Source organism: Thunnus maccoyii, chromosome 10 (genome assembly GCF_910596095.1).
Source record: "Thunnus maccoyii chromosome 10, fThuMac1.1, whole genome shotgun sequence".
NCBI lineage: Eukaryota > Metazoa > Chordata > Actinopteri > Scombriformes > Scombridae > Thunnus > Thunnus maccoyii.
This window is the reverse complement of record NC_056542.1, coordinates 22,764,012-22,788,027: the sequence shown is the minus strand read 5'-3', so window position 1 is coordinate 22,788,027 and position 24,016 is coordinate 22,764,012.

Genomic DNA, 24,016 nt, shown 5'->3' with positions numbered 1-24,016 from the left:
CAACCTGGAGAGAAACATCATGTCAGTCTAAAGGTGATGCATGGCTCCTCCTTTGAAATATTGACCTCTGAACCTAGAACTCGGTGCGTGTTTGAAGGCTTATCATTCAGCTACAGACATATGACCAGCTGTTATAGAAAGCTCTTGACCTCAGCGGTCATGTGGTCACCAAGTGGGGGGTGCTGTCAAATATGTAAAAAAGCCATTTTCAGCCATTTAACAATTAGATTTTTAAAATCTGGTGACACCAATGTGTTTTCCACCTCCTAAAATTCCCTGGAGTGCCCGTGGTATAAAACTGCCAACTTCTATCTACTGTATGGGGATTATATTGATGTATTTAAAAACTACAATTCCAACTAGAGACGTGCCATAGAGCTTGTTACGAAGCAAACGAATCAGCTGGCATACTTGTACTTCTTCCAGTTTCCAGAGTAGGGTTGTAATTATGGTTATAAAAAATATATCTTTACTAAATATATCAACAATCTACACCACCTAAAACATACATTATACTGCATCTAGTTGATCAGGGTAAAAAAATCATGAGGATTTCAGTTCATCTGGGATAGTTTAGCTGGTATTGTAGAAATCAGTTTTCGAGTTGTGTTCACTGTCAGTGGGAATTATGATCATTTAGTCTTATGCTGCTTCTGTGCTCAGCAATGCAAAGCAGCATAAGACTAAATGATCAAAAAAATCCGGTCGCGGTCCACTTCAGTGCATTTAAACACAATCTGTCCACTTTGAGATACGTTGGTGTTGAACATGTTTCTGCACCTAGACGAGGGGATGACATTAATAATATTCTTCTTAGGAGTGAGGCTTTTTACATCTATACGTTTGGCACTCAGGTTTTAATATGTATTTTGATTTGAAACCTTTTTTGTGATTGATTGGGATTGATGACCACCAAAACTGTAAACAATGATTCAGATGTTACCAGTAGGCTAAGCATTTTTGTGATGATCAAAGATCTGGTGCTTTTTCTGGATGTTTTTTTCCCTTTGAGATTTGTATTGTATTTTGCCTTTTGGCTCTTTATCAGTATTTAGACATTTTAACACTATTTTTGTATGCTTGTTGGATGCTTTTACAATGCTGTTGTACCACAACCTTATATTTTTTCTATATATATATTTTCTATAGCTCTTATTAGGTTGTGTGTGTGTGTGTGTATGTATGTAAGCCATTGCCCTATGATGTGTGTACAGAGACCTGATTGAAGATGGGAGTTTTGTGATTGTAGGCTACCTTACCTGCCTGTTCACATTTATATTTAAGCCTCTGTGGCATTTGTCTGTTAATTAATTGTCATTCCTTTTTTTCAATTCATTCAATGTATTTATCATCATCACCATCATTACTTATCAATAGTATTTAGATGGAGGGAGGTAGGCTAAAGAGGAAGAGCAGGTGAACCTGGGAGGGCTTTGATGGGTGGGAGATACTATGTACAATTTTTCAAACTGACAGTCACAATTCTGTTCATTGATACTTTTCTTGACTCACTGAATCAGTTGTCCAAAAGATGTGAATAGAAATTGGTAGTTTTTCCCCCCAATACACAGTCCAATCTCTCCCTCTAGTGGATATTATCTGTTAATGGCTTTTCAACTTGCACCTTGAACACACTATTAGAGCTGTCTATCAATGCAAAAATAATTGTTACATTAACTAATTAATTACAATTAATTAATAACAGTGTCAATTTTAAGAAGTTAATATATACACATACATTAAACGCACAAACATTTATATGCATACAATGCATAGGGAGGCAGGAAATCTTGGTTATAAATAAAGGAACTTCCCTTTTATGTAGAATTAAAATTCTAGTCGTTTCACCTTTATGCAGCACATACTGTCTTATTTTCACCAACATCTTTATAAGACATCTTCTTGGATAAAGTCTCTCTTTAGGTCTTTTTAGGTCCAAATTACGACATCACTGGCCCTCACTCCTGCCAAAACAGAGCATCCGCCTGCCTGTAATATGATGTTTGACAGAGGTGGTGAGATGGTAAGTGGCCCCTGATGGAGCTTGAAATCCATAAAAAGCATACAGGTCTAGTGGGAATCCTTCCTCTTTGACCATGCTAGAATTTCTCAATCAATTTCCCTCTGCTCCCTTCGAACCCAGATCAATAGCCATCATCGGAGAAGAAGAGATAAAAGAGAAGAGTGAGATCATCCTCTAAACACTCAAAGAGGAAAATGTAGAAATTGGGTCTTTTTTGGCAATCTCCCTCATTTGCATAATTGAAAAATAAATAAATAAAATAAATATATAAGTGTGATAATAATCTTATCTTCACAAACAAATACACACATACAGGACAAGGACACACTTTCTGTCTCCTTTCTCGCTTTGTCTCCTCTCTTTCCAAGCAAGAGAACAAATCTGTCTCCTCTGTGCTGTCATATATGTGCCTCTTTCTATAACATTATCATTACTTCACTTAAACATGAATATTTAATGACACACACACACACTCTAAAATCAGAAGAATGAAAGCTGCTGGACAGGCAGAGACAGAGCAGGGTAAAAGGGAGGATACTACACTTAAGCCTTCTCGTCATTACGATGGCCCCTGGTACCGGGGGCCAGGAATCCTTTAATTCCTCCAGCATTATGCACTTTCACGTCATCCGTATGGGAGATGGCGGATGGGGATGGGGATGGGGGTGGGGATGGGGCGGGGATTCTAATATGTCTCTTGCTATGAAAAAATATGCACATACATTTAGCATTTAGATTCTCCAAGGGCAGAACAGAGGAGATGGGCACATGTCAGCTACCATATTGCGTGTGTGTGTGTGTGTGTGTGTGTGTGTGTGTGTGTGTGCATGTCCTTGTGTACACGCGAATGCACATACAATATGTTGATGTGAGGAGGCCATCCTTACATGGTTCTGTCTTTATTTATCCCCAGTTTGTGTCTCTGCCCTGTGGTTACCATAGCAATATTAATAATTTGGCTCCTCCACACTGGAAGTGAGAAAGGTCATGTGTGCTATCCAGCGCTACTTAATATATACTGTGCTAAACTGACAGGGAGGGTATTGGTTAAACTGACGGAGTGGTTGACTCATTGGCAGAGGTTAACTGGTTTCCTGTCTGGCTGACTGAGTGACTGACTGGTTATTTGAAGTTTAGACTGGCTGCTGGTTTGGCGGCTGTGAGGGAGCAAATTAAATGACTGGTAGACGTGTTGGCATGTTGACTGGCTAACCCGATGAGTGGCAGGCTGGCTGGATAGCTGACTGGCTTGTTGACTGACTAAAGGATTAGCTGAGTGTCTGATTGACTCGTTGGTGGAATGACTGTCACTCTGACTGACTGCCGAGTTGCCTGTTTGGGTGGCTTGTTGGCCAACTGTCTGACTGACTGGATCGGTGGATGTTTGTCTGAAAGACTTTAAAACCAACTTGGTTGGTAGTTTGCTTGTTGGCTCACTGTTTTGGCTTCCAGATCCTAATAACAAAACAAGGACAAGAAAACTAAGTGATCTAAATATTTATAATAAATATTTCTAGTAACGGCCTGTAAACAGCAGAAGAACTATTTATTTTTGTTAATAATGGATGCATCATAAGATTAGCTGTAACAAGGACTAAATAGTGTCTCAGAGGACATTTTTTGCCTTATATTTATCGTAGTAACACTCTTTGTAGTAAGAATAATTGTGTGCTAGTATTTCAGGAATACAAATTATTATTCTGCACAAAACAAATTAGTTTTTAATGTGTAATAGTGACCATAATAATGTCAGTTTTTTGCATATAGCCCTTCATACATCTGTATCCCATTATTTGAAAACTTGATTGTCATTGCATTATGAATATTAGATTTTATTTATGCACCACATTGTTAAGTATTGCACAATTATTTCAAAGGAATATCATCTAAATGTTTTTACAGTCCGCCTTTACACTGATTTTTTTAAAGAGTTTTTCTTCCAAATTGTATTGAAACCGCACATGATGTACTTCTATCACAGGTTAATAGAATTGAGAGAGACTGCAATTAAGCATAGACAGAGAAACAGAATGGGCAATATTTCACAGCTGTGGCCACAGGAGGGCACAGCAGGCTCGTCTCTCACCCTGCAGCTTTATTAAGATGGAAACAACTCAAAAGCAGAAATGATCTTTATATCTCTCTCTTTCTCCTTCTCTCCCTCTCATTCTGCATGTATCTCAAGCCTTTATTAAAATCTCTCTTCTATTCAGACGTGTTCATAATTAATTACACAATTTGGGATCATTATTCACACAGATGCATGTGCACGGCCAGATACGCACACACACACACACACACACACACACACACACACACACACACACACACACACACACACACACACACACACACACACACACAGTTGTGTGGCTCACCACAGCTGAAGACTTCATTATCTGGAACCTGCCTCTCAGATTCTCCACAGGCTTACTGGGCTTTCCTCATCAGAAGTCTTTAAACACTCACAGTCTATTCAATAATACCAACTGTTCTTTTCTCTCCAAGTGATCACTGATTATTAGAGCGTTTATTTTAATTGACTACATCTTGCTGACATTGCCTTTTTACAAAGAGTGAAGAGATACATTGATGCTGCTGGATCAAAACATTTTATCACTGAAATTTAAACACTGACAGACTAAAAATAATAAAATACATTTATTAAGGACAAATTACTATGTTTTCTCAAAGCCTCTGTAGGTGTATTTGGTATTTTGTGAAACTGATAGTATAGTGCAATGGCATAGAAAATTAAAACCATCTTTCTATTCTGTATGTGACCTTATGACCACATTTAAATCAAAATATGCCTAACTGAAAACAGGAAGAGAGGCTGCCTCACTGTTAAGTAAACAAAAACACAACCATGTCATACTGTACAGTCCCATGGGAACACAACTGCACATAGACAGTAATTCAGATTTAGTAAGTTCCTTTTATCTGCATTTCACAAAGCAAGTTTAGATGGATACCAGTAATTTAACCAATATATGTCTTCAGCCAAACCTGTTCAAAGGCAGGTTTAAAGTGGATAAACCTGACACATTGCTTACCTGTTACTATGGCTGAACAGCATGAAGCTGCAAATGCTTCATGTTTTTAATTTATTAGAAGTGTTATTGGAATTATTGTGTTTTTTACTTTAATGTGCTGTTTTACTTTACATTGACTGTGCCCAGTGTTATTTAAAGTATTTTTATATGAGGAAAAAAAAAGTTCACTAAAAAAATAATGGCGGTTCAAAATGTATTGACTTGTTTAAGGCCTGAGCTACTTTTTCTTTGTTGAATGTGTTTGGAAAATGTAACCCATATGACAAAAGATTTTCATTCTGTTTCAGTAAATGCTGCTCAATTAAACCATTGCACACATCTTCACCCTAGTATATTCTAGCTGAACTGGCCTGGCAAGGCGGCTGGATTATCACACTGTTGGCTTTCTACCATGGACAAGCCTGCTCTGACCTTGAAAGAAATACATCATTCTTGTTTGTATTACACTTATATACTGTACAAATGATATTCCAATTTTTTTTGTTTGCAACATGCTTACATTTTCAACTGAAATGCAACTTTAAGATAGAGAGAATAACTTGTTCTTTGTTTAACCTACTTTCATAACTCTTGTGTTCTGCCACAACTCAATTATAATGTGACTAATTTAGTCAACAATAATTACATTTTTCATGACAGAATTTTAAGTAAGGGAAGATGCAAAACATTATGATAACACTCCCCATTAAGTTGTTTGTGTCTGTTTGTTTATTCAATTAAATATTAACAGCCTGCGACTAAAACTGATTAGCAGTTAATGCTCTCTCACAAGTGGACTTGCAGATCTGGAGGATACAACAAACCAGACGTGTCAGTTGAGGAAAAACAACCACATTGTGATGCAAGGTACTTCTGGGTGAGTTTGTTACAGTGGAGACAGTGTTTGAAATAATGTCTCAAATGAATAGTGTCCTCCACTGTTTTTACAAACCTTTATTCTGTGATGAATTGATAGATTTAGATATTAATAACTTTGGTTTTAATGTCTAAACTGTTATGTGGCCTTTCCAAAGCACATTATATACAATGTTAAACATTGCAGACTTGAATCAGGAGCTCTTACTGTCTTTACTATCTACTATGAAATATTAATTGCTAAGGTGCATTCAGGCTACATTGGAAAACTCATGCTTCATACTATGAGCTATGCAAGAAAAAGAACGTATGGGGAGATAATTTTAACAATATGGTGCTCCTAAACATCTGAAGTAAGTATGGTGCAATGTTATGATGCAATACATTTCAAAATGCTAAAAACGACTTAGCAACGACGTAGCATTTTGCTACAAGTCACGTGGTTTTCCCATTAAATTGTTGATGTATCGGTTTGACAGTACAACAAACCGGCCTTCGCCATACATTTACTGTGCATACCAAAGTATGCAAGGTGGCTTAGATATTGCAAATAGTGCTGTAAAGGTTCAGAAAGTTGTGTTCGGTGAATATAAAATGAGCATATACTATATCCGATGGCCAGCCGTCTTTCCAGACTGTGGGCTGAACTTAATGTGCAGGTACGCCTGAACACCTGAAACCTTTGCATTCATACATTATTAGCCTGTCCTCATAAAACATCATAGTAGGGGTTTTTAGTCATAATCTAGGTAAGCAGGTTTTATTTATGGGTATGAATAATTGAGTATCTATTAGAATATCCCTCACTCATGCATTGATGGAGGTACACATTAATATTTTAAAATATTAGTGAGACCTGGCTTTACAAGTCTTCTTTCTATATCATTTAAAAGTCCATTTTTCCTGACAGGTCAGCTTCATGTCACTTTAAAACATGCATTTGAATGACCATGGTGACAAGAACATTAGTGAAATCTGGCTTTACATGACATCCATTTTATTTCAAAAAGGCCAGCCTCATATTACTGTAATCATCCATTTCAATGACCACAGGGATGTGCAGAGTGCAACTCAGACACACTGTACCCAGTGGGTATTTCCAAAACGGACAGGCATTTCCTTAAACTTTGCAGTGGGAATTTAGCAGAATATTCTTCTTTTTTGTAAGTGAAGATATCCAGCCTAAAGTTTCACTCATTCTGTTGTCTGATTGTGTATTTATTACTTGGAGGGGGCAACTGTCCAAATGACACACTGAAATAGTGTATTTCTGGAGTTTGATAGCAAAAAAAAAAAAAGAGTCATAGAATATTGTTGATAACAGCAACAGGTCTATTGCACCACTTAAAAGCATTATTTTTACAAGACTCACTGACAAGAGGATGACACATGCGGCTCTTGAACCCCGATAATTGGTGTTTTTGGATGAAGATAGATGGGAACAGGTGGTCATGTGGAAGTTTATAGATGGAGAGAGGAGAGAGCTTCAAAGAACTTTAAGATCTGGAAATCTGTCAGGGAGTCCAGTGTGTCTAAGGATAAGGATGTCAAGACAAGCATATCGTGCAAATCAGCATCGGAGCATCAGAAGTGCTACCAAATATATTGTGAGTAAACATATGGAGGTTATTCCACATAGCTGAAAAAGGAAGAATGAAAATGTGGAAGGTCACATAATCTGGGACACATTTGCATGGGCTATGGGCTACTGAAATTTTTTTTTGAAATTTTAACACAGAATAAAATAGAGGAGATGGGTTTAAGGAAACATAATGCAATAGTGTAACAGTATTCAAGCGTGTATTTCTTCTGTATTATATCTAAATCTGTTTAATTATGATTTTAAAAAAGAGCTGGAAGAACCAGTGATAATTATTTCTTGCATTTAAACATACTGGCAACAACAAAAAAAATACAGATTCAAAGACAACAAAAACATATTCCAACTGTCTTCTGAATTGCAGTGTGCATTTCAGGGCTGTTTTGATATGTGAATACTGTCTATACTGAATGTGTGTTTGTGTGTCCCTTTATTTGCACATGCCTGCATGTGCGTGATTACAAGTAGGAAATGTGTGAGTGAATGCCTGTGTTTGCGTACTTATGTGTGTGCAAGCGAACATGCCTGCCTTTATGTGTGTATGTGTGTGTGTGTGTGAGAGAGAGAAATGGCAGCTGCTGTCACCCAGTGGGGCTGACAGTAGTTAAAGACAGTAAAGCTGTGTGTGTAACAGGCCTGCTGTCACTTCCTTCCCTGTGTTATTTTACTTCTCTCTAATGGGCTTTATTTCATTGTCAGCTGGCAGTCTACCTCCTCCTCCTTCTCTTTCTTTTCCTCCCTCTATTCCCTCCTTCCTCATTTTCTCTCTCTTGACACATTACAGGCTGCCTTTGGAGAACAGCAGAGGGCCAGAGACCCCCTGCCAGCAATAATAATGTGGTAAAACAAGCCGACAGGTAGAGTGTGTGTGGGTGTGTGCATGGATATGTGTGCACATTCACATTTGTTTGAGTTTGTGAGTTCACAGGCATGCACGTGTGCTTCACTGTGTGTGTGTCCGTTCTTGTCTTCATGCTCATGCCATGCATATGTCTTCCTCTGTGTGGCTTTTTCTATGTCCTGGAAAACCTATCAAAGTCCTCCCCATTAAAAAGCCTTCTGTGGCACATTATTAGCCCCCGTTACAAGGGCAATCTATCTAAGCTCAAACTAAAGGGGAAGGAGAGAGGAGGAGGGCTGGGCACTGGAGTGGTGGGGGAGATTCCTGTCAGCTCAGAGAACATTAGCTGTCCCAGAGTGCTTGTAGCCGCAGCAGGTGTGCTGACCCACCAAGACCCATCAACCCCCTGCTTCTCTCTCTCTCTCTCTCTCTCTCTCACTCTCTCACACACACACCTACACACACCCACACACACGCACAGACTCATGTCTTAACTGCGGAAGCACAAACACTCAGAATTTCTGACTGCGTGCACGCATACATGCAAACCTGTACATATGCATGAATGGCTGTACATAATTCAGACATGTGCACATGTACACACACACAAAACCAATACCACCCATTGAGACAATAGCTCTTTAAATTATCCGAAGGGAGATGAAGTTGTTGCATTAATAAGAGTGCAGTCTAGTATTGCTAACTTATGAGATGAAAAAAGCAGCACGGAGCAGGAATGCCTTATTAGTGGATGTGGACCACATCTGATGTTTGTGAACTAAAGGCTTTTGAATATGGATGTGTGGTTCTTGAAGGCACATGCAGTAGTTTGATCATGTGAGGAATGAAATCAGCTCATAAAATATCACCGGATGGATTCTGAATAGTCATTTTAAAGAATAAAAAACTGAGAAAGAGAATAAAAGCCAAAATAAAATTGAAAGAGGAGTTGGTTCCGGCTAAATTATTGCAGAACCAGCGGAACTAAATTGACACTTTGTTCTTCATAGCAGAATCTGATGCTACACAGAAAATCTGAAGGCTGACTTGATGTGAGCGTCAAGATAAAAGTGTTCAGGAATCCAAATCACTGTTAACTCTGGACTATATGTCTGTGCATTAGTCTATATATGCCTGTGTTTCTACTATAACATGCTGTATCTGATCTAACCTGCACTTCCTTCTACTGAGCTATCCTCATAATTCCACCCTTTTCTAAAAGTTAGATAATAAATCTTGCAAATCGTCCGAGTGGTTTCCTAGATCAGAAGATTCCCCTCTAATGTACAGCTAAAGCACCAGCGTTTGTCACAACCTGAGAATTAAAAAAAAAAGACCAATACACAAATTGAAGTTTCCTGTGTCAATGAATTATTTGGTGGGGCTCATATTCACCTTGACTGCACTCCACACGCCTCATATTTACCACATCCATTTGCATTTACCAGCTTTCCGTTTGACTGCCTCATTTGCTTTGAAAAAAAGGCATAAACTGGAAAGGTACAGAATAGAAAAGGTTGGGCTTTTCATTCAGAATTCCTTTTGTATTGCTATTTAAGTGATTTTTTTTTCATGGCATTTTATTAGCCCAGCTTTTACTGTCTGCAACCACTAGCAGATACTGAAGGAAAGAGAGAGGGAAACGAGGTGTGGTGGGTTAGGGTGGGGTGGATGGAGACAGAGGAGAAGGTGGGGCTGAGAGATGGATGTAAATGTGGAATAATGTAGCAGGAGTGAATTTGCATGGTCAAATGTCAAAAAAATGAAGCCTTCCCCTGAGCCTTGTCAGGAAAAATAACATAAGTGGCGCGCTCCAGCACTGGCATGCCATTAGCGGTTAGTTCTGCCTGTCATCAGTCACTGAGAAGAAGAAATGGCCGTCATTATCTCCAAAAAATGGACTGGGAAAGATGGATACATCCCCCCCCCTTCTTCTCTCTCTGTGACAAAGAGGCATGTGCACATACGGTTTGTGAATGTGCACAGTCAGACACATACATACACACACATACAGTATAAACACACAAAGGCACACACACCTGCACTTGTCTGTGTGTGTGTTGTACTGTATGACTGTGCACATCAAGCACAGATAAAGAGTATGTATACAGTATACTGTAATGCACCACAGACATACAGTCTGACCAAAAAAAACAAATAAAAGTGATTTCCTAATAGTAATATTGTCTGGTATGTGAGTGCTGATGTTCATGTTAATGTGTGAAACTTGGACTTAGGAATTAAAGCTAATCATTGTGCGCCACCCCTCTAACGTTACTTGTCCTGAGGCTGTTTGCAGCAGCAGATATTAATGCTCATTCTGGAATAATAGCTTCATTTTCAGTCGTGCAATGCCCATTATCATTATCATCATTATCAACAAACAGGCCAAATAATTAAATATGCTACAAGTGGAGAAAGAGGAAAGGATAGTGAATTGAGTACAAATGTGAATAAGAAGAAGCGTACATTTCTTTTGATATGCTCTCACACATACACACATGCACACTCATTATGGTTCAGCTCTCTGCAGGAAGGAGGCTCTGGCAAGCAATTATATAATAAGCTTAAAGACCATAAAATCTGCAGTAGCAAGGACAATTAGCCATTACATTCCATGGTACTGATAGCCACACATTGGTTTTTGAAGATAAAAAAAATCCTCTCACTGTTACATTGTCTGGACACCATGTTGAATTGTCTTAACAAGCATTGACAATTCAATTATTCTTATTTCTTTATTTATTTGTTTTTTTAAGGCAAAAGGGGTGTCTCGGTATTTGCATATTGTTACAATCACTGGCATACATTCAAATAAATCTGAGACAAGTTTACTTTGTTATGCAGCAGCTTTGTGCCATCGCTGTAATTTGTCCTTGAAAATATTGCTCTTGACATTCAAGAATGCAATTTCCATGTGGCAATGAGACAGGGTGGGTAACAATAGCAGAACACTGAATATAGGTATGTATTGAGGAGAAGTCCATGAATTTTAAGACAGGGAATATATTGAGAAGCCTGGCACCAGACAATGAGAGAGAGATAGAAAGAGAGAGGGAGAGAGAGAGAGAGAGAACAACCGAGCAAGAGATCAGCATGGCAGCTAATGTAATGAATAATATCTCAAGTGTAAATCCAGCCAATTGAACCCAGGGCTGCCTTCTCCCTCTAGCTAGGCTAAATGAGTTTCCATGGGAATGTGGATGAAAGGAGCGCAGACGTCTAGGTCAGGCATATTGGAGAGGAAGAGGCAGAGAGAGGCTGGGAGTATGAAATAGAGTCCTCGGGGTCTGGTTTGGAGAGATTTGCACTTGTGCTAAGCCACTTCAGATGTGAGTGGAGGGTCTAACAGCCTTAGACTTGAGCATCAAGGTATGTGTGTAGGTCTGTTGTTGAGCTGTGTAAGCACTGAGGGCAGAATATGCCCCAGAAGGGGTGAGAGAATTTCATACAGTTATGCCTTCTCTATGTTCAATTCAGTATATTGTTGGTGAGGGATGATGGTGCTGAGCATAGAATATGGTTGCTGTCAAATCAAGAAAAAAAGACAAGCCTATATACATATATACAAATGCACCACCACAGATGTTATGCCACACAATGCAAGGTTTTTAGCGCTTCCTCTTGCATTTCTTCCCTCTCAATATTGTCCCCCATGCTTGATTTAATTGAAAGTCCAAACCGTCTCCCCTGCAAGGAACCTGTCCGCGGTACTTTAGAAGCTATGGTGACCAAGTTCAAAGTGACACATTTAGGACATGTGAGCTGCACATTACCTTGACACAGTCGGGCTGTAGAAATTAGCCGCTGTCTGAATTATTAAAATAACAAGGGACATTTCATGTGATTGGGCAGTGAGATATAACCCAACCCCCGCAATTCTAATTGTCCACTTTAACTAGTTTCTTTGAGCCTTCAACATCAGTCAATGTAAAGTACTGGTTTGCAGATTTCTGCGCTCCCATTAGGGAAGAGGAACGAGGCATGGCTGTCCACTGAGCCTACCTCATTTATTATAATGACCTGCCAGGCCCAGACATGAACATGTTAAAGTTATAGGAGAGTGGGACATGACAGGTGCACACAACCTTGTCAGATCTGTGTTGGTCTAGTTAGAGCATACAGATCCTCCTCTGTGAAAAGACTGACAGGCAGATGGGTTGCCGGCACATGTCTCAGCGTAAAGAGAAGGAAATGGCTGACTAATTGTCAGATTCCTAACAATCTAAATATTAATGTACATGTATATAGTTTGCGAAAGGTATGCAAAAATTACATTTAGTCTAGTTTCTTATCAAAGTTTGATTTTATAAAAATATAAATATTTGAATGCACACTGACATGCTAAAGCACAACTGGTACACTTTGCTGCTGTCTATGTAAATGAAGCAAGGACACTATTTGATGTGACATATGACTGAGTAACTTAAAATTACTTTCTTAATATACAAAAGCTATTTTTACCAGGAATTTCAATGTTAAGCAGAAATCTCAAAGAGTAAATAATAAATAATAAAATAAAGATAAAGAAAAAAAAATAAAGAAAATATTAAATACATGAATTTTATATTAAATGAGGAGTTTGACATACTTTGTCATTGCTTACAGTTTCTGTCACCATGCATTTAGTGCATATTGTATATTATGGGAAAGACAGAGTTGGAATTGTTCATTTTTCATTAAAATAGTAAATATGATATAACTCGTTGTTTCTAATGTGCTACAGGTAGCTAAATATAACAGAAAAAAACTATATAGCTGGAACTGTTCAGTGTCTTAAAATTACCACCACATCATAATCCACTTATCAGAGATGCAGGGCAGGACAGTTATAATGTGGAGAAGGCAGTCCAGTACAGACACTTTCACTGTCATCACGCCTCATACTAGAACAAAAGGCCTGGTTGTTTGATGGAGACACGGCAAACAGTTCTGTAATCCCTATAAGATCTAAGTAAACAAATGTAGGTCTTCTAAGCCTGCATAATAGAGCACTGACTTTACATTCACCCTTAGTCTCGGACTACTCTTATCTGTTAGGGCCTTAATGTCATGTAAAAGACACACACAAATACAGGAACACTTTGAGTTCCTTTTTTTCCCCTCCTCCCTGAACCGACGTCCAAACTGGACTCTATAATCCTCTGCCATTCTTTTAATCATCTGACGCCCAGAGAGGGCAATATCTATTTTCATCTGGTCCTGATAGGATCTCTTTAGGATTTAAAGAGGGGCCTCAGCATGCTGCGCCCAGCAGCTCAGCTGTGATCTGGGGCTTTGGGGAGTTCTCATTAGGCGTTAGCGGCCCCCAGATCGAAGAAACCCAGTTCTGGCTAGTGGATTTTTAATCCTCCTATGGCCTGTGTTGGGAGATGGAGTTATTTAGGGCCCTTTGATTAGCCTTGCAGCTGCACTTTGATTAAAAGAACTTCTAAAGATCGAGCTGCTGGGCTGCAATTTGGAGGTGGTGGAGGACGTGTGTGGAGGTGGCGTGTGCGTTTATTTATGTTGTGTGTGTGAATGTGAAAATGGCTGAGTGTGAGCATTTAGCAGGTACATACAGTATTATATGTACAGTATCTATTCTTTGAGGGTGAATAAGTACCTTATAGTATGTGTGTGAATGGATGTGTTTGTAAATGCTTGTGTGGCTGTATGTCTGTATTCAGTAGATGTGCACTTGCACAGCATGGCCGTAGAATATGTTTAAGGTTTAAGTGAAGTGTGAATATGAGAGACGTGTTACCAAACCGAGGAAAGACTGGCCACTTTACACCTTCTGCAATAACCTACTTGAAGCTGAAAGCCATGACAGATATCGACACAGTGATATAAAGACAGAATGACAAAGAGAAAGAGACACAGGATGAGACAGATTTGAGGTGTGGACAAGGCCAAAAAGTTTTAATGCCCACAGCAAATTGATATTTGGTACCTCCTCTGTTCTGCAATGCTTCAAACCACTTGGTAATAAAGCTAGGCTGGCCTGTCAGTGTTGGGATGAGAGTGGTACCATCCAGGGCCAAGGCTGTCCTCCAGATGTAAAGGAGGGATTGAGCCCTGCTTTGTACTCCTCTGGTTCTCTGGACCGTTTGAAGTGACTATACTCAATTAATGGAAAAATGGAAGGCTGTACAAAGGAAAACTCATGTTTGATATACTGACACATCTTTGTCTGAAGCCTGCAAAAGACAAAAAACATGTGTGCTCACAGGTATGCACATCCATGCCTACACACACACACACACACACACACACACACACATATATATATATATATATATAGTCATTATATAAGGTTTTCATGACATACACACACACACACACACACACACACACACACATATATATATATATATATATAGGCTAATATATATATATATAGGAGGATTCTCTGGCGAACACCATATAGCTTACCATTTTGTCGGAACAAAACAACTGTAAAACAAAAAGTTATCACATGTCAGTTTGGGTGAAATTGGTAACTTCTTGAAAAGTATAGTAGGAAAATAACATTCAGTTACAGTATAAAAAACAAACAAACAAATAAAAAGGTTTTGTTTGGGAAGTGGTCTGCCATGATTTGTAGAAAATGGGCAATGGTACAGTCTCTTAAAAAGTGGGATTATGGGAGAAGTGTGTCGAATTGGATTTCTCCCACAGCACAATCCTTTTTGTCTTTGTTAAATGTTCCCTTTATTCTGTAAATGGATATAAAGTTCAAGGCTTTTTTTTAATGTCTTCCCATGTGAGCCACTTCAGTAAGCAAACTACGCATAATTAAAAACTAATTATGCAAAGTATTTATGTTTCTTTTAAGCTCACTGTAAATATAAAACATGCTGGGGTTTTTTTTGTTTTTTGGTGTCACAAGATTTTGGCTTCAACAAAAGTCACACAGAATAACAAGGTCACAGAGAAAGGAAAATCAGTCTGACCACAATATTTGAGTGTGGCTGAAGAAAGCAAAACTAAAAATGGGTTTTGTCAGAAACACAACCTTTATCTTGGTCAAAATTTCATAATGAATATGAATCTATTGTGTCTTTGAAGCACCTCTGTTGTATTGACGGCACTCACTGCCAGGGTTGCCATGGTTAAAAGTCAAGAGACACTTTGGTTTTGAGCGCAGGGATGTCACTATTGTGGAGATATGAGGCTAAGCAGTGAGCAGGCCCTGCCACCTTAGCTTTGATTCCAGGGCTAAGTATGTACAGATATCTAAGGTGTTGACACTTCGCCCTCTAAGCCCTATTTCTTTTCCCTTGGATCAGTGAGACTCACTGATAGCAGATTATCTCTGCGGCATTTTGTGGCCCAGTTGGCACCCTCATTTGTTATCTGCTCACAGATACACTGAGGTACAGTCTGTGTTGGTAGAGAGAAATGTCGGAAAAAAACGTCTCAGAAACGTCTCATGTATTGTGTGGATGTCTGTGAAGTAATAATGTCCAACAAAACCACCACCTGTGCATCGCCGGAACTTTCACAGAAATACAAATGGTAGTCTGTCCACTGTTAGAATTATAAAGTGAAAAGATGCTATTACAGTACATACAGTACATATGAAAACTGAGTCCACCCCTGGTCAGTATCACTTAAATGTGAGAGTAATTACAAATTTGTATCCATTTAATACAACTTTGTTTTTAGACAATACCCAAGAATAATTAAGCAAATTCACTTGAAAAACAGAATGTTTGACTAATAAACTAAACTAAACTATAATGAAAGGTCCATATTTAAGAACGAACTGCAACAAAAGTCAGAACACTCTTCATTAGTGAGACTCCACTCTTTTATTTTTTAATATTTTGTATGCCTGCCTTTGTTTTTGACAGATTGGATCCTCCTGGGCATGGACGATACCAGTCTAGCCCAGATCTGTGTTATGTCATTCTTCACAGTTGATTCTTTTCAGCTGCTCTTTGCTGGAGGGGTTTTGTTGCTGTACTTTCCTCTTTAAAATACTCCAAAGATGTTCTATTGGATTCGGGTCAGGGGACATACTTGGCCAGGTCATAGTTTTCACTTTTTTCTTCCTTGAAAACCCTTATGTGATTTTTGCAGTGTGTCTGGGATCATTGTCATGTTGGAAAATTCCATTTCATCTTTTCATTCAGTATTTGGGTAGACAAACTTGCATTCATAGTGCCGTCTATTAACGTCATCTCCCCTACATCTTTTGTAGACATGCAGCCCCGTATCAGCACTCTCTCACCTCCATGTTTCAGCAATATGAAGTCACTGTGGTAGTCCTGGCCAGGTCAAGGCCAAGCATACTGGACCCCATCTGATCCAAGCAAAAATTTTTTTGGTTTCGTCTGACCAAAGAATATGAAGCCAATATTCATTAGGCTTTTTTCATGTTCCTTGGCAAAGTTTAATCTTGCTTGTTTAATCTGTTCAGAAGCCTACTGATGATCTTGTACCCTCTCCCATCTTTATGAAGTCTCACAATCTGGTTTCTAACTTGTTCAGGCAATTCCTTAACATGTGGAGCCATGTTGCATCAGACACAAGCCAGGTCAAAATTGACAAAGTTGTGATGCTGACAAGTTTTTTTATAACCTTTTTCGGGCAATTAATCTTAATTGGAAGTCACAGGTGTAGACATTTTTGCAACAGTGGTCACAGGTGTACTCACTTTTGTTGCACTGAGGTTGTACTTTAAGAATTCTATTTTCAATTTAGTCCATCTAACCGGTTTGTTTTTAATTACAAATGATATCATATACCTTACATTTCATCCTAAAAATACTACAATTATTGTAAGATGATACAATTTTGAATCATTTAACATTTTATTGATATTGCACAGTGGTGTACTCAGTTTTGTTCTATACTGTATATAGTAATGTTTTAAAATATTTTTAAATGGACAATTTAATCTCCATTGTCTAAAGAGGCTATGCCATTATGATGTACATAATGCAATAATGTAAGGGCTTGTTTTACAGTGTTCAAAGCACCATCGGATTCTGTAATGTACAATAACACCACAGAATCTGCTTTTTTTAGTTTAGTATTTTTTGCAAAAGATGTCATTTTCCCACAGAACTTACCCTGGTTCTCCAGGTCAGTTTTGTTGGGACACCTCTAAAGGCAAGCGCCCTGTGTTACTTGGGAATTGCTAAACTCCTCACTCTATCCTGTAGAATTACACTGTTGAAGGAACTGCTCCCCTCTGACCTATATAAACCCTTTTCACAACAGACCTTTTGACTTGTCAAAGCAAGAAAAATGCAGGTGTAAGTGATAACAATAACAATGGCTCTATTCCCTTAACTGTCCAAGTAAGCCATGTTAATGAACGAGCATACACAATACGAGAGCCCTGGAACTGGCTCACCTAAATGGAACGCAGCCATCATTATTGTGATTAATTTCACCTGTGCTTTTCCTGCTTTGACAAGTCAAAATGTCTGCCATGAAAAAGTTCTATTGAGAAAACCATTGGTTCCTAAGCATTTTTGTGCTTCTAACCATTGCTTTGCTTGTCAGCTAAGTGACAACATTGTGACAACAGTGAACCTCCCTAATATGACTGAAAGGAGACAAGGTGCACCCAGTCACCACCTTGATCATATTTGTCTCAACTTTGACAGAAAGCCCGACAGCCGTATCCCCTCTACCCCAAACTACCACAGCATCCTCAATAAGATACCTTAGGGGCCTTTGTCTTAAACCTTATCCCGATTCACAACACACTTGTAGACAGAATTACCATTCCCAAGACCCTTCTAATACAGTATCACAGAGAAGCAGAAAATCAAATCCACTGTTCCCTAACCAGGACGTACCCTGCACTATAATACATTTCCAAAGGATTTATAGTGCCACGATTTTGCTAAATGCACCTGTGCTCCAGAAGTACTGTAGTTGCCTGTAAAAGCACACTTTATCAAGTGCACCCAAACACATCGTTCAACTTCACTATGTCTGAACATTTTGTAACCTTTGATTCAGTCACTCTCTGGAGTTTGTAGTCTATATTTTTCACAACTTCCTCTGTGAAGGTTGAACAGCATGTTTGTACATCGGTAAAGTTAGTCTGAGATGAGAAACATGTCAGACCCAATTAAAAGGCAGCCCTGGTGTCGCCTGACATAAAGTGACAGAATTCAGATTCAGTAAACAAAAATAAGAGCATCCAAACATCCCAAAGTAGTTCATGCTTAATGTGTTATCTTTTTTTTTCACTCACACTCTCTTCGATGTGTCCTCTTGCTCCTGTGTTACTTTGATATATGTGGTTGACTCTCTGGAGTGCTGAGGAGCCTTTGATACTAGAAGGGCACGAAATAATATCTTCCCTTTGAAAAACAATTTCAGGGAGAGGGGATCAGTATAAATAGGCCTTTTTATGTGCGCCAGGGGCCGATGTGAATCTGATGGGGAACTTGTGATAGGCTTTTTTAAATGGCAATGCAAAATTGATGAGTGGAGGGGCCCAGGCTGTTGTCACGTGGATGGAGATGTGACTGCATAAGGACATCAAGGCCTGACACACACACACGCACGCACACACGCAGGCACGCATGCATACATGCACACAAGACTGTGCAGATGCATGCAAATGTGGACAGTACACAAAAACACACACACACAAGCACCCACATGTGCATGCACAACTACACAGCCGCACACATAAACACACATGCACAAAGGCAAACACACACACAGTCTCTCTCTATTGGCTTTACACTTATACTCCAGTCAGGGCTGAAGGCTTAATCGAGATATGAGAAAGAGAACTCTCGAGGAGAAGAGAAGATGGTCTGACCAGTCGTCTCCCTTTCTCTCTCCACTTCATCCCTCCATCCGTCCTACAAGAGCCCACTATCCCTGCTATCTGTTATCTCCACACAGCTGCAGACTGCTCCACTCTCCACCTTGTCCCACCCCCCCCTCCCCACCCACCACCACCACCTCTTCCAATCTTGATGGGTATTGGGGAATGTAAGAGAAGAGTTTCCTGATAAAGCTGTCTAATGAACATACAGGAACTTTAGTAAGTTAAGCATCAAAACATCGAAGGCTGTTTGAACTTTGACTCCCCTTGCATTAGCGCAGAGTCCTTATCAGGCCTCTCGAGTGGAGAGATTAGCCACTTCCTAATGAAGTGGTGAAATCGTAAAGGTCTTACTCCAAGGCAGAGTGGATTGCTTCCAACATTTTTCACTCTGTTATCTCCCATACCCAGATTGCCATTGCTAAAAAAAAAAAAAAAAAAAAAAAAAGAAGGTGAGGGTCCTACCTCATCCCTCCTGCTTCTTGGGTTTCAGGTCACATACACAAAAATATAACATCAGATTGTGCAAAAACCAACCAAAAGCAAACAATTATTATCAAACACAGAAGCAGGAAAAGTAACTTGTGAAGTGTCGTTTTGGGATACTGTATCTGGCTTCAGCCATCGATGCAGAGTTCTTTTACTTTTTGACCCTAAGCAGTTGTTAGGAGTGGGGACGCATTATCTAAATGATCCCCCGTGTTTTAGTCAATCAGGAGGCTGCAGACGACTTATAAATTTTACATGCCTCTTCTTCCGTACCCGGTGAGGTCAGACACACATTGCATATTCAAAACCTGCATTAAGACACACCCCCCTTACCCCCCTTCCCCGATCCCCTGTTTCTTTTTGCAGCCCCAATCAAAACATACACACTTCTCATCAACCATCAGATTATCATACAAATAGACGAGATTGTGATATATGCAAATGAACAGAATATGAGGTGATGATCTGTCTACATAATGAATGTGGTCTTTGTTTAACGGTCATCAGGTTTACCACAGCTTACATCTGTACCATTGTTGATGGACATGAGGATGCGATGATGATATTCTTGACTGACTTGCATGCCTTATTAATATTCTTGGGAGGCCATCCAGTTTTAACCTTAATCAGGAGATGTAGTTGAATACATTATGTTTGAATATTGAATTGATGTAATTGAAGAATTTAAAGCCATATTGTATTACTAAACCCCTCACCCTCTAGACTTGATCAGTTTGTGTTGTTTACTCTTTACGCTAGTGCTTACATTAAATGCAGTGTTTAATCATCATGACAGACAGAGGAACTTGAACTCTATATAACTTGAAAGACAGAATAATTTCTGTCCATATCTATCAAATCTAATTATATGCCAGCAAATGATAGCAAAAAGCAAGCATGTAGAGTGAGAAACCTTTCTAATGTACCATCCCACCTACTCATACTTTTTATGATAATGCATATTCCAGCCGATGCATTATTCACAAATTAAGAGCCAGAAATTTCAGTTTCCACCTAAAATCAAGCTTTTCAAACAGACAGGGGAGCAAGAGTACAAGAAGTGTTGTCAGTTCTGGCCAGTGTACAACATGCATCTCAATCCCTGTAATAGCACTCCTTATTCTGACACATGTTAATAATTGATTGTTAAGTGATAAGCCTCGCTCAAGCATGAGAAATAGCCGGGGCCCGGAAATAAATATGAAAACCCATCACAGTATAATTCATAAGGTTGTGTTCGATCAGTGTAGGCGTCTCTCAGGGTTCTCCATTATTCATAATATAGCCTAATATGCTTCGTACTTCCTCTTTCTGACTTGAGTCATTAATGGTCTCCTCTCTTATGGTTAGTTTCAAAGACAATAATTGACCCTCATATTGAGAAATGTGAAGTTAAATGCCACATTGTGATTGCTTAAGTCAATATATAAGCTTATTAATTTTTTTGATTAGGGAAAAGAAGCCTGATTTGTATTCATGCAAAACCCTCCACCTAACCTGCGGTCTTTTCTGACTCTTATATCTTCCCTATCACCCTGTCAACTCCAAGACTGTTAACTAGTTACCTCTATGTAGTAGGGGGACTCATTGTCTTACTGTTCTTTTAACTTGACATGGACCAAACATCCTACTAGTACATGTCTTCAAATGGCAGGGATTCCTAAAGACGTGCTACTTATCACTACTCATTACACAAATCCTCAGGAGGGCCTCTAAGTTTGATTTGTATCCAATATCAGGAAGTGAAGCCCTAATGAGATTTTTATGGACTTTTCCCTCTAACTTCATTAGGTTTTTATGAGTGAGCGACGACGGGGGGGGGGCTCGTGAAATCCCCATATGCATCAAAGAGCAAAGGAAGAGGGGTTAGGATGGAAGAAGGGAGGGTTGGATGGTGTAAGAGAGAAAACAGGAATTTTTCATGGCAGGAGAGAAGCTCTCTCTAGAGACTCTCACAGATAGCCCTGTGAGAGGTTCCCATCAGGCAGAAGCCGAGGAGCCTTAAGTGTTTTATACGAATTCAATATGGCGGTTAAAAATACCAGAGGGAATATCACATTCATATCTCTGTCGCTCGCCTCACTTAATACTGGGATGGTTGGCTGGGTGGATGGAAAGGAGAGGAGAGGAACAGGGAGGAAAGGGGGTTCATTTGGCCCTCTCTCAGCCTCTGCTGAAGAGGTGACAGTTAATTCCTGATGTAGCAGTCAGCAGCTGCTGGGTAACTCCTTTCTACAGAGGCTCTTTACATAATGAAAGCATCCCACCAAATGCAATTACATTAGCACCAGTTTAAGTCAGTAACTTAGAAGATATAGCTATTTTTCACAGTGGTTGGCTTAATTATCACATCCATCATCATACACACAAGTGGGAAATTTTAGTTTTTTGTTGCTTCATTGCTTCCTATTGCCATTCAGATGAAATTGCTTGTTTAAGGGTGAGAAACTTTATTCTTGAGGGAATATAGCTGCAGTACTGGATTCAGTGTAGAAAAAATAATCACTGGAGGAATGCTGTTAAAACAAAAGAAGTACTATTTGAATTTAAAATGCAATTAGTACTGTATTTTTATGGTGCTTTAGATGCCACCATAAACAACAATATCTATGGGAGTTTGATGTGTTGTTGGTCAATAACTGTGACTCAGCAATTATTTTATCTGTTGCTGAAATTTCTCGCTCCTAACCTCACTTTTTGGCTTGTATTTTGTTCTGCCTCATGCTCTGGAACAGATCCTTCCTGCTCATCACCAACCTGCGTTTCTCAGCTGCACAGTAATACAGCACAAGTCTGTATGAGTGAGCGATCAACCTCACAACGCTTCATGACGCTTTTAAGCAAAAAGTTGAAGTAAGTAGTATTATTTTGCCATACATTATAATACATGAACTTATACTATTTCTGCTGAATCTTTGCTTTTATTAGCTTGGTTGCTAATCTGTATCGTGAAAATGCGACTTTCTGACAATAAACCTAAACTGTTCACTCTTTTCCATATTAGCTTAATAATTCTAATCACATATAATGAACCTCATATACAGCCGTAAAGTGTCAGAACTGTCATTATGGTGTTGATATTTAACTTTATACTGCATATAAGCTGGCTTACTTCCTTTATAACAATTATATGTCAATAAAATAACACTGAAAAAGATTCTTGTGACTAATTTGTTAAACAAATTTAAGATTAATTTTGTATTTTTGTATGAAGAAGACAAGTTTCTTAAATAAATTGTTAATGTTGCTATTAAGTTAATTTAAGTTAATTAATTTTCAATTTTACATGGCAAAATGGTCAGAATCTTTGCTCAAAAGTCATAAAACACCTCATATGCTCTTGGTATAAATAATAAGGCTGTCTCCAGATGGTTCAACAAAATCCTGATGAGAGAGAGAAGATGGGAGAAACCTTTCTGCATTTCTACTGATGTGTTAAGTGGCCATGTTGTTCTAAGTACAGATCTGTGTGTGTGTGTGTGTGTGTGTGTGTATTTATTCATGAGAGAGAGTGATACAGTGCCTTCACAATGATTGCAGATTGCCTGGAAGCATCACTTTGCTTTGTTTAACTCCCTCTATGGTGATTACACAAAAAGAAATGTAATCGGTGTGCACGCATTGTACCATTGTTTGGCTTTATCAATTAAGTTAACCACCATCCCAAATCCTCTCATTGTGCATGCAGAGCGACTGTTATCAGCAACTGTATCATGGCAGTCAGGAGAAAATGAGCATTCCCTTCTGTTCTCCAACAATCTAATCACAAAACAATACAAAAGATACTCTGCATTTCTCTCTTTCTTCCACTCACTCTCTTCTCTTTCTTCCAGCCCGTGCAGCCATGTCTTCTTCTTCCCCTTCCTCTTCTCCTCCCTCTTCTCCTCTTTAGCCGCTCTTGGCTGCTCTCCAGTCTCACTTAAACCCATTAGCTCTATTACTGAAATTATTTTCCTCCCCAGCTATGTCTTTGTGCAGAGGGAGTGAATTTCACAGTTATCAGAAGCTGTGGAGAATAAGGGGGAATGGCTGTGAGTCACTGCAGTGTATGTGTGTGTGTGTGTGTGTGTGTGTGTGTGTGTGAGTGTGTTTCGTCTGTGTGCATTATGCTCCTTGGCTGCTCATGGTTGCTTCTTAATTAATGCTTCTTTGTCTTGGAGGAGCTGAGGCTACAAGGAAAGAGGCAGGGATGGGATGAAAGAGTCGTATGCATTGACCTCATTGTGCCATTTGAGGGCAGTGCAGTCTCAGGGTTTTGGGTAAACACACAGGCCCCGTGCATGCTTTGCTCAGTTTTAACAAAGGGGACGATGTAAAACTTTTACCTCACCTTTCCATTAGAATCTACAGTTTAAAA